Genomic DNA, 12,848 nt, shown 5'->3' on the forward strand with positions numbered 1-12,848 from the left:
CAATCTCCAACCGAAGTTCCCTGAGATCCTCTGCTAACTTCCTTGGTTATCCTCCGCTTATGAGGGTATTCGTCCTTGTTTTATTTATGGTTGTGTCATATTTCTCCACAAAGCTTGTTTGCACAAGGTTTCTTCATATCCTTTCCATAAGGCTTCAACTTCTGAGACACAAGCCGAGACTTTAGCAGAGTCAACTTAAATTCTTTCCAAGTGGTTACTCTTTGCCATCCATTGATGGTTTGGTACATCCCCCACCAAGTAGTAGCAACTCTTACGAAGCATTGAAGAGCATGTTGGGCCATTTCCTTTCTGGCTATAGGGTCACTCTCCATATGATCCTCCATGTTCTGAATCCATTGGTCCATCTCCAATTACTCATCGGTCCAGAAAAATATGAGCTCATCTCCATTCATCCTCTATTGGGTCCATGGGTTTGGGGTGGGATAAGAGAGATCGAGAGGGATGCACACAATACAAACAATAGTTTTGAAAAGGCAGATTTTATTGTGGCTGTCGGAAAAACAACAAACAAATGACAGCTCACAATCGTCGCATCTAACATAAGTATAACAGGGGTTTGGTCTTCTAATGGTCTATAGATCTCAATGTCATCAAACTCTTCAAGTCTTGTTTCATGTCTCCGATGGCTTCTTCTGATCATGCTTGTCCTTCTCAAGTTCTTTCGCCAGATCATCTCTGTTGTCGTAAAGTCTATCATGGCGTCCTTCAATATTCTGGGGTTGCATTTTCAGACTTCTAGGTTTCAACATCCTTGGCATGTACCATGGTCTAGTTCCTGATGAATCTCCGGTTTCTCGTGGTTCTGCTCCTCCAGCTTGGCTACTCTCATCTTCAGGGTCCTGCATTCTTCATGAATGCTCCTTGTCAAATATGACTTCCTAAAGTCCATCTTAAAATCCTTGATGTAATACTCCAGATCCTGGCGATACACCAGCTAAGGTTAAGACTTCACCTTGCTGATAGGTGCTCCATCAGCCTTATACCATCAAATCTTTCCATGCATATGCATGCTTAACTTAGCACAGTAATAATGGCATAACAGAGCGATAACACCTTGGATAGCGTGCTTCTGCTCTTGTCATTTCCATGAGCTATCATTCCATAGTTGATATCTCTTGCCTGAGGGGTTTCTTGACAATAACTTTGAGTTTTTAACTCTCCATGCTCCGGTCTTTCTTCGATACACCTTGATCTCGGGTATTGACAGCTTCCATGGTCTATCAAGTTCCATAAGTGTAGCCTTCCTTGGTCATACCAATTCTGGAAATTCTTCAGGGCCTTCAAATGCTCATAGTCTTCAGAGTCTTCAACCGTTGTAGTTTCCATTATCCAAATGCACGGTAAAATCCTCTTCATTCCGAATGGTCTTAGTTGTCCGATATCTTGCACGCCTTGGAGTAGTCTCATCAGTCGAATCTTCGAGTGGTCAAAAGGGGAAAAGGGGTATAGTCTCACTAAAGGGAATATTTGAATAAGCTCAGAAGAGAAGAGAGGTAAAAGATTCTTTTGAAAAGAAAGTTGTAGAGAAAATCTTTCCTATTGGCTTGCCAGTTTCTAGGGTCACGTCCTACAGTCAACATGTGCTCTGATACCATCTTGTAGCAACCCGACCTCAGACGGTCAAGTCTCTGTGCTTACGTGTCATCCCTGGATCGGTATGCTGACACACACAGTACTCGAGGATTTATAACAGAGGTAAATGACATGTATAAAGTAACGTAAATGCTATTACCTCAATCCAAATATATAACGGAAGCAACAAGGTTGTGGATTCCCATCAACACCAACGGTAAGGTTGAGTATAGGAAATCGTAACCCTAACGTATCACTTACTCGTCGTCTGAAAAATCTGCAACATGAAACGTTGCAGCCCAAAAACGGGTTAGCACATGGAATATGCTAGCAATGTAACACATAGAGAGTAATGAAAGAATAAGCTATACTACATGCATATTTGGCTGGTGGAAAGCTCTACGGTTACAGTTTTGCATAAAGCCAATTTTCCCTATTGCAAAGGAATAAATTTATTTAACTATCATGGTGGTTGTTAAACATTGAGAATGGTTGACTGCATCCTCAATTCCAATTAAAAAGTACTCATTAACAAACCCATCAATATTAAATTAGAGTAACATGTTGAGATACAAATGATATTTCAAGTACTAGATACTCAAGATGTCCATAACCGGGGACACAGCTAATCATGATTAGTTTGTACACTCTGCAAAGGTTTGCGCACTTTTCCCCACAAGACTCGATCGCCTCCGTTTGGTTTCTCGCACTTCATGGTGTTTGACAAACGGATGACCGAGACATAGTCTTTCAGAAGCGCTAGCACCTTACGATGGGTAGACCGGTACACCTACATCCCCTACATCTGCTAGTCCACCACTATAAGAGTTCGCACAACTTAGTCAACTATGCCAGAGCCCATAATGGCTTGTGGCTGCACACGTAAGTTACTAGTATGAATTATCTTATGATCCCTTTGAGCCTGGGTGGCGGTCCATAGCAAAATCACACGGTACCCGCGGGATTTCCAAAAAAACAGGCAAGTCTTGGTAACCCCAGGTGCGTCAATCCACCCAGATGTGTATTTAAGTTGCCACCTTAGATAAACCATTAATTAAAGATCTCACATCTGTCATGGATATTCACGCACCCAATCCACGTCTACTAGCATAGCATGGCATAATAAGCAAACGTAGAAGTAACTCCCAAAGGTTTCATAAGTACAATAGGTAATAGGTACTGCCTCAATCTACTTCCCATCCCACAATTTAATTAGATCCTAATCATGGAATGTGTGAGGATTGATCTAATGCATAAAAACTGGGTAGTAGAAAAGGTATGATCAAGTGTTACTTGCCTGCAATGTTGATGAAGATGATTCACACTCAACTCCTGATAGTTCTATTCGTCACACTCCGGTCAATCTATCATGATCAAGCAATAGTAACCACACATAAGCAATCACTCAAAAGATCGGAAAGTACGAAGAGTACGATTCGGAAAACATCAAAACCAAACAAATGACTCTTGCAGCATAAAACAATTTCTAACAGTACCAAAACTATGTGTATTTGGCCTTATCAGAAAGTTTAGTTCAAGAGCTTCGATTTGCAAAAAGAATCAACTCAAACGGAGTTTTAAAACTCAAGCTATGATCAAACGAAGTTCAAATTCAAATCTGATCTAATTCAAATTTTAAACTTTCAAAAACATGTTCAAGTTGTTTTACTGGATAGAGGAGATCATAACGAAGAGGTGGGCATTGGTTTCGTTGAATTTGGATAAACGAATAAAAAGTAATGATCGTTTTAAGATTAGGGACTAATCTATGAATAAAATATTCACGGATGGGTCCCTGGCCGAAAATAACAGAAAAAGAAAAAAAAGGCTAAAAAGCGAACGTTCGTTTTTCTGACCTAAACAGCGAACGTTCTCTAAATAAAAACAAAACGCTTCGGGGAAAAAAAGACTAAAGCGATCTGGATCGTTGGATCCAGATCCAACGGCGAGGGAAGGGGCGGCGGTTACCACGGCGCTGTGAGTTGCCATCGACGGAGAAAACGGCGGCGACGGCGCCGGCTGTGCACCGGGAGGTGGCTCCGGTGGTCGAGGGGGCAGCGGAGCAGTCGGGGAGGTGCGGCGCGGAGAGGCCGAGTCGATGGTGGCACCGGCGAAGGTCGGCGGCGGCGGTGGTGTGCGGGGCAGGCGGGCAGAGCTGCGGCGGCGGTGGCAAGATCCGGCTGCGGTGGGATCTGTGGCGGCGGCGCGAGTAGAGAGAGAGGGCCCGGGGCGGCGCCCTTTATAGGAGGAGGGGAGGCGCTGACGTGGGGAAGGAGGCAGGGCAAGGCGGCGGCGGTGTCCGGCTGGGGCACGGACGCCGAGGCGGTGGCGGCGCGACGCGGGCTGGGCCGCGACCTGGCTGGCTAGCTGGGCCGGTCCAGTCGGGGAGGGATCATTTTTTTTAAACATTTATCCGCACAAACCAAAATAAAACAAAATAAACAGAATTATTATATAGGCATATAATATATCAAAATTTGCAGAAAAAGATTTTCCTACGAGATGAACATTATTCTAGTTTCAAATAAAATACACAAAAATTCAGATAATTCAAAGAGTGCTACTGGTCTAATAAAATCCCATAAAAATCATTTTAAAAATACCAAAATTAATTCAAATTTATTTCTCTCCAATTTTCTGATGTAGGGAATCATGTTACCCTATTTTCCATATATTTTATTTTTGGAGAAAAATAATTTGAATAAAACTCAAATAACTCCAAATTGAAAATAAATTCAAAAGAACTTTGAATTTAATTCTTTGAAACTCCCAACTCATATTTCATATGTTTTGAAGAAGTCATTTTATCTTCGCTCGTGAAAATCATTGAGTTGCATAAAGTTCCTGGGTTGGAATTTTTTTCCAAATGAAATTCAAATATTTTTCAACACCCCTTGTCATTTAAATAAATGGAAGAAGTCATGTCATCTTCTCTCTAGGGTTTTGTGATGAAAAGAATTTGAATTCACGGAGATCATAAAAGCAAAAATGAAAGTTTGGGAAAGTCCTTTTATTCCCTCTCATTTAACTTTCAAAAAGTTTCGAATTTCACTCAATCAATCACACAACAATCAAACAAACAATCACTCTATCTATTTATAATAACATTCCAAAATTTAGAATTTTGGGATGTTACATCATCATATTCTATTCCACCCATAGTGCTATATCCATGGCTCACGCTCATGTATTGCGTGAAGGTTGAAAAAGTTTGAGATTATTTAAGTATGAAACAATTGCTTGGCTTGTCATCGGGGGTATAGAAGTTGGGAACATCTATGTGTGACGAAAATGAAGCATAGCCTAACTATATGATTTTGTAGGGATGAACTTTCTTTTGCCATGTTATTTTGAGAAGACATGATTGCTTTGATTAGTATGCTTGAAGTATTATTATTTTTGTGTCAATATGAACTTTTGTCTTGAATCTTTCAGATCTGAATATTCATATCACAATTAAGAAGATTTACATTGAAATTATGCCAAAGTATCACTCCGCATCCAAAATTCTTTTTTATCATTTACCTACTCGAGGACGAGCAGGAATTAAGCTTGGGGATGCTTGATACGTCTCCAACGTATCTATAATTTTTTATTGCTCCATGCTACTTTATCTACTGTTTTAGGCAATATTGGGCTTTATTACCCACTTTTATATTATTTTTGGGACTAACCTATTAACCGGAGGCCCAGCCCAGATTTGCTGTTTTATGCCTATTTCAGTGTTTCGAGGAAAAGGAATATTAGACGGAGTCAAAACGGAACGAAATCAACTAGAGAAGTTATTTTTGGAAGGAAACCCACCTGATGGACTTGGACCCCATGTCAGAAGATACGGGAGGTGCTCACGAGGGTGGGGGGTGCGCCCTCCCCCTGGGCGTGCCCCCCTACCTCGTGGGGCCCCCGTAGCTCCACCGACGTTCTCCCTACACCCATATATACCTACGTACCCTAAAACTTCCAGAACAGAAGATAGATCGGGAGTTCCGCCGCTGCAAGCCTCTGTAGCCACCAAAAACCAATCAGGACCCTGTTCCGGCACCATGCCGGAAGGGGATCCCATCACCGGAGGCCATCTTCATCATCCCGGCGCTATCCATGACGAGGAGGGAGTAGTTCACCCTCGGGGCTGAGGGTATGTACCAGTAGCTATGTGTTTGATCTCTCTCTCTCATGTTCTCTCTCGTGTTCATCTATGGCACGATTTTGATGTATCCCGAGCTTTGCTATTGTAGTTGGATCTTATGATGTTTCTCCCCCTCTACTCTCTTGTGATGAATTGAGTTTCCCCTTTGGAGTTTTCTTATCGGATTGAGTCTTTATGAGAACACTTGATGTATGTCTTGCCGTGATTATCTGTGGTGACAATGGGATATCATGTGCCACTTGATGTATGCTTTGGTGATCAACTTGCGGGTTTCGTGACACTTGGGAACCTATGCATAGGGATTGGCACACATTCTTGACTCTCCGGTAGAAACTTTGGGGCACTCTTTGAAGTACTTTTATGTTGGTTGGATGAATCTGAGATTGTGTGATGCATATCGTATAATCATGCCCACGGATACTTGAGGTGACAATGGAGTATCTAGGTTACATTAGGGTTTTGGTTGATTTGTATCTTAAGGTGTTATTCTAGTACGAACTCTTTTATAGATCGATCCAAAAGAATAGCTTTGTGGTGGTTTCGTACCCGACCATAATCTCTACGTTTGTTCTCTGCTATTAGTGGCTTTGGAGTGACTCTTTGTTGCATGTTGAGGGCTTGTCATATGTTGTATCTATGTTATTATTGTTGAGAGAACTTACACTAGCGAAAGTATGAACCCTAGGCCTTGTTTCCTATCATTGCAATACCGTTTATGCTCACTTTTACCACTTGTTACCTTGCTGTTTTTATATTTTCAGATTACAAAAACTTATATCTACTATCTATTTTGCACTTGTATCACCATCTCTTTGCCGAACTAGTGCACCTATACAATTTACCATTGTATTGGGTGTGTTGGGGACACAAGAGACTCTTTGTTATTTGGTTGCAGGGTTGCTTGAGAGAGACCATCTTCATCCTACGCCTCCTACGGATTGATAAACCTTAGGTCATCCACTTGAGGGAAATTTGCTACTGTCCTACAAACCTGTGCACTTGCAGGCCCAACAACGTCTACAAGAAGAAGGTTGTGTAGTAGACATCACCGACGTGGCCTGCCGCTGGGGCCCATCTCGGTCACTGCCTAGTGGCCCCAGGGGCCCGGCTGGCCTAGTTGACCGTGGTCAACTTGCTGACTGGGCCGGTCCTAGCAGCTGATCAGTGGACCCCACCCTAGTGGGCCCAATTACTTAACTAGCTAAAATTAGATTAGTTTGAACCCTGAGTAGTCCACTGTGTATGACAGGTGGGACCCAGCCGTCAGGTTTGACCTGAACCGGCTGGGTTGACTGCTGATGTCATGATGACGTTAGGCTGATGCAATAAATTTATTTGTCAAATTAAAATAATTTTAGGAAATGAACTAAAACTTTGAAAATTAATGTAAAATAAACCATAACTCGGAAGAAAATACTTTGTACATGAAAGTTGCTCAGAACGACGAGGTGAATCCGAATACGCGATCCGTTTGTTCACCACACGTCCCTAGCATAGCGAACGTGCAACAATCCACCTCTGGTTCATCTATCCCAAAACGACAAACACCAGGAATATTTTCCCGGATGTTTTCCCCCTTCGCCGGTATCACCTACTACCACGTTAGGGCACACCTAGCACCGCTCATTGTAATGTCATGCATCGTCATGCTTATGTTTGCATTATATTTATTGTTTCTTCCCCCTGTTCTCTCCGGTAAACTATGAGGCTGATGGCGTTGATGCCCCGATCGACTACAGTGTTGACGACCCCTCATTGCCAGAGCAACCAGGCAACCCCCCCCCCCTTGATCACCCGATATCACCTATTCATTCTACTGTTTGCATTAGAGTAGTGTAGCATGTTACTGCTTTCGTTAATCCTATTCTGTTGCATAGCCTGTCATTGTTGCTACAATTGTTGATTCCTTACGTGCAATCCTAAATGCTTAGTATAGGATGCTAGTTTATCATCAATGGACCTACATTCTTGTCTGTCTGCCATGCTATACTATCGGGCCATGATCACTCGAGAGGTGATCATGGATATATAGTATGCTATGCATACATACTATTCAGATGGTGACTAAAGTTGGGTCGGCTCGTCGAGTACTCGCGAGTGATTCACAGATTGGGGGCTGAAAGGACATTTGTCCCGACGGCCCTCTGAGTGGATCTTTGTGGCGGAGCGACAGGGTAGGTTGAGACCACCTAGGTGAGAGGTGGGCCTGGTCCCTGGTCGGCGTCCGCGGTTACTTCACAATAACACGTTTAACGAGATCTTGGTATATGATCTGAGTGTGGCCACTGGCCTATATGCACTAACCAATTACACGGGAACCATTATGGGCACTTGACGTCGTGGTATCAGCCGAAGCCTTCTTGACGTCAACGACTGAGCGGCGTGCGCCGGGTTGGACCACGTAACACAACTTCCTTTGTAATGGATGTTTCTAGGTCTGCTCATCGGCTGCCCTCGCAACATGCAGGTGTGTAATGGGCGATGGGCCCAGACCCCTACGCGCATAGGATTTAGAACGGCGTGCTGACCTCTATGTTGAGCCTAGGTAGGGCTGCGACGTGTTGATCTTTCGAGGCCGGGTATGGCCCAGGAAAGTCTGTCCGGCCAGAGGGATCGAGCGTGTTGGGAAATGTGGTGCACCCCTCCAGGGAAGTTTATCTATTCGAATAGCCGTGTCCCTCGGTAAAAGGACGACCCGGAGTTGTATCTTGACCTTATGACAACTAGAACCAAATACTTAATAAAACACACCCAGACAAGATCCAGAGACAACCAAGTGATCGCTTTCTCATAGCGCGACGAGGAGAGGATCGCCGGGTAGGATTATGCTATGGGATGCTACTTGGTGAACATACCAGCTACTCTCTTCTACATGCTTCAAGATGGAGGCTGCCAGAAGCGTAGTCTTCGATAGGACTAGCTATCCCCTTCTTATTCTGGCATTCTGCAGTTCATTCCACCAATATTGCCCCTTTACACAGATACTCATGCATATGTAGTGTGGATCCTTGCTTGCGAGTACTTTAGGTGAGTACTCATAGTCGCTTTGCTCCCTCTTTCCCCCTTTTTCTCTTCTTCTCGGACGTCGCAACTAGATGTTGGAGCCCAGGAGCCAGACGCCACCGTCGACAACGACCCCTACTACACCGAGGGTGCCTATTACTACGTGAAGGCTGCTAACGACCAGGAGTAGTTTAGGAGGATCCCAGGCAGGCGGCCTGCGCCTCTTTTGATCTGTATCCCAATTTGTGCTAGCCATCTTATGGCACCTTGTTTAACTTATGTCTGTACTCAGATATTGTTGCTTCCGCTGACTCATTTATGATCGAGCACTTGTATTCGAGCCCTCGAGGCCCCTGGCTTGTAATATGATGCTTGTATGTCTTATTTTACTTTTAGAGTTGTGTTGTGATATCTTCCCATGAGTCCCTGATCTTGATCGTACACGTTTGCGTGCATGATTAGTGTATGGTCAAATCAGGGGCGTCACAGTTGCCTGATTCAGTAGAGCAATTGGTACATAAAATTTTACTCAAAAATGTCCAGACGTGTCTAATTCGATAAAGATGGACATGGGTGCCAAAAGAACATAGGCACCAAGCCAGTGTGGCCTTGGTAACAAATTTCCAATTTCTACAAATATTCAAGTAAATATGGAGAGAATGCACCCTTAGAAATGTACAAAATTATGAGATGACTAATATTTGTGTTATATTGCTTAGACCTAGATGTAGGGTATATATAGAGTACAATATAAGAGAGAAAGACTTGTAGTACAAAACAAGTCATAGTAGGTTTAAGCTATTCTGTCTCTATCTCCTTATTTCTACCTTAAACACATTTATATTTTAATATCCCCCCTCAGTCGTAGCGGGAGTGAATCGGATGATTATGACTAAATTTGAAGTCTCGTGCTTCCATCGTCTTCTCGACTATGTCGTTATCAACTGCTTTAGCACCTAGGGTGGTGACTGCGTCCCCTTCTAGTGCCTTCCTTGTCTCTCTTCTATTCCCACCTGCAGCCACAACGGGAGTGGCCAGGTGAATTCTCCGATATAAAACCATCTCTTCGTTCCAAATTAAGAAGCTTGAATGTTGCTATGGTGTAAGCACGGGTCTAACTAAAAGGGATGAAAATCAAGGAAATATTGGAAACATACAATAATACTAAAAATTTAGTCATCTTATGTTGAATATTTACATGCTTTGCTTCTGCATTTGTTACAAAACATCATAGTGTGCTTAAGATTAATATCACAAATAGTCAGCTGTAACTCATCACAAGTCTAAATTATATTGCTCATTATTTGAATTCCAACTGAAATTAAATTATAGAAGCACTAATATCCTACTGAAAAGACCTTCCAGCTTTCAGCAAGACTACTTCTACATACTCTATATTGTGGGGAAGCTACCCATATCATTGATAATCAGTAATACTATTCAGGAGATCACGACCATTCACAATGGATAGCCGAATAGCTTTGCATTCATGATGAATGAGTAAAAACCACCTTGCTAGTAAGCATGATAATAGCCATGATATTGCCTCTCTCAAAGATTCTATCGATTCTGAATGCAGGTGTCCATCATAATCCACAAGAATACTTTAATAACTATTGCAGAGAAGTTGGTAAGATCTAGCATAAACAGTATACTTCTTGATGCTTCATCAACTCACCTTCTATATCACATATTATATGGGTCAGTTTTGGCCTGACTAGCCCATAAACTCACTTTCTCTATATCTGTACTGGCCTCTACATATTAAAAGTTCGGAGGTACTCCAGTGACAAGAAATGACAACCCTTCACTTAAAGAAAAAACACACAAAACTAATGTGCAAGGGCGACCAACCATCGAAATTATCTGAATGTAGCATATCAATACAGAAATGGTATGCACTCCTACTGAGTCTTTTCCTTTTCCATTCAAGAGTATTTAATATTTGTTCTTCTTCGCTCTCCATCTCTTCTTCAGCCTCCTTGCCGAGTTCATGATCAAAGCCCAATAAATGCAATAATCCATGAACCTGATGAATATTAAGTTGGTTAGCAGAGAATAGGCTTGCAAGCAACCTATTCCAACACTAAACAATACATGGAGATTTCTTCACAAGATACACCAGAAGTAGCATCTAAGTAATTATTTGTACACATAAGGTAGTCAAGCTGTCAAGCCAATAGGCAAAACTTGAATCTTTGTCTTGGTACGCAACTGTCAAACATAGCACTAATTCAAAATAAAAACCCATGAAGTAAATACAAACCTAGGATGTGCGTTGTTTGCAACCCCAATTGGCCAAGCCAATGTTTGGGTAAGGCCGCCTCTTTGGCTAGTGATTGGATTAATGCCAATCCATTGGCGTGCCCTCTAATATTGCATACCACTTGCCAACTAGATCATATCCAAAGTTGAGTTGCCAAATTTTGGCATGACAATTGGCTTCCAAGCAATTACTAGCCAAAGAAGGCAAATGTTGGCAAGTTTCGACATAGCCAAACATTGGCTTGCCAAAACATTGTCACTGTGGTTGCAAACCACGCATAGCTCCCTCTAGCTATACCTGGTGTAGTGTCGATATTGATCCGATTTTAAGCTTCAAAATAATATATTGATCCAATTCCCTTCATGTTTAATTTTAACTACAAACAGAAATACACGGGCACCCCAATGAGGAAAAAAAGTGATGGTAGCAACAAATCAAAGAGACTTAACCATGAGAATTCTATCTCATCAAGAAGTGCATGGCCTCTTCTTCCGCTTATCGTCTGGCTGTCTCAACAGAAATTACCACATCACCTAGTTACAGCCGTTCAACCAAAAACAAGTAACCAACAAGTAAATCAGAAGATCTGATAGAAACATATGTAATAAATAAACTAGTAGTTCAATAGCACGTCTTACAATGGGAATATCGAGCCCTGGGATATGCTGTGACATGGACAGAACGTCTGTCGCGTGGTCTTCATCCCTCCATTCCTTGTTCAGCTTCATGATGAAACCATCAGCATAAAGCAGTAGAGAGACATCAACGCTATCGTACTTATCCACATTGCTTATACAAGGGTCTTTGGTCTTCTACCCCGAGTTCTGCAAATCATGGAATGCCAACTTCGTTGCCTTCCCAATATCATTTCAAAGTGCTTCTGCAATACTCTGCGTCGCCATTCGTAATTAGACATAATTTACTGAAAAAGGCTTTCGCCCCGCTTTATAAATAAAGCAAACCACCACAGTCACAAAGTAACATAGAGTTCACCCACACACACAGAAAGTTGCACAACATGAGAGTACAAGAGGGTTATGATGAGGGCACAGCTCAACAAGCCATGAAAACAAAAAGCAATGGTGGATACACCGCAGCTAAGAAGCTAATCCGGCTCAAGTGGTGGAGGAGGAGGAGGCGGCACCAAGCGGAGAGCCATCACGCGAAGGTCGGTAATGATGTTATTGATGGCGTCGCGGTTCTGGTTGCGGTTAAGCGACCGGCAGAGGTGCAAATAACCATATATTTTGAATATTGTGTTGGTGGACGTCAAAGAGGCACACGCTGGATGACAAGCTTATTACGCACGGTCCAACGCGTCCAAGCAAGGACCCCAATGAGCAGCCACCTAATGTGGCGGCCCGACGGGGAAGAAGCCTAGACCTCGGCGAGGAGGCCTGGAAGTTGGTGTTACACCAAATACCCCTGACAACCTCACGGAGGTAGCTCCAGAGGAACTAGGCAGAAATGCACGAGAAGAAGATGTGATTCGAGGTTTCCTCAGTCCCACATAGGGGGCAGATCCCATCGCCCAAGCCATTCTGTTTTAACACCTCTACGCCGGATGGAAGCTGCTACTTCTTGAGCTTGCGTTGGTTTTTCCCTTGAAGAGGATGAAGGAAATATGCCCTAGAGGCAATAATAAAGTTATTATTTATTTCCTTATATCATGATAAATGTTTATTATTCATGCTAGAATTGTATTAACCGGAAACATAATACATGTGTGAATATATAGACAATTAGAGTGTCACTAGTATGCCTCTACTTGACTAGCTTGTTAATCAAAGATGGTTATGTTTCCTAACCATGGACAAAGAGTTGTTATTTGATTAACGG

General features: G+C 42.7%; 1 pseudogene; it reads right to left on the minus strand.

Annotated features, from left to right (window-relative positions):
• Positions 1-11,911, minus strand: part of LOC123067452 (endoribonuclease YBEY, chloroplastic-like) — a 35,074-nt pseudogene extending 23,163 nt beyond the window's left edge.
• Between the last annotated feature and the right edge of the window lie 937 nt (positions 11,912-12,848).

The sequence above is a fragment of the Triticum aestivum genome, chromosome 3B (assembly GCF_018294505.1).
Source record: "Triticum aestivum cultivar Chinese Spring chromosome 3B, IWGSC CS RefSeq v2.1, whole genome shotgun sequence".
Classification (NCBI taxonomy): Eukaryota; Viridiplantae; Streptophyta; class Magnoliopsida; order Poales; family Poaceae; genus Triticum; species Triticum aestivum.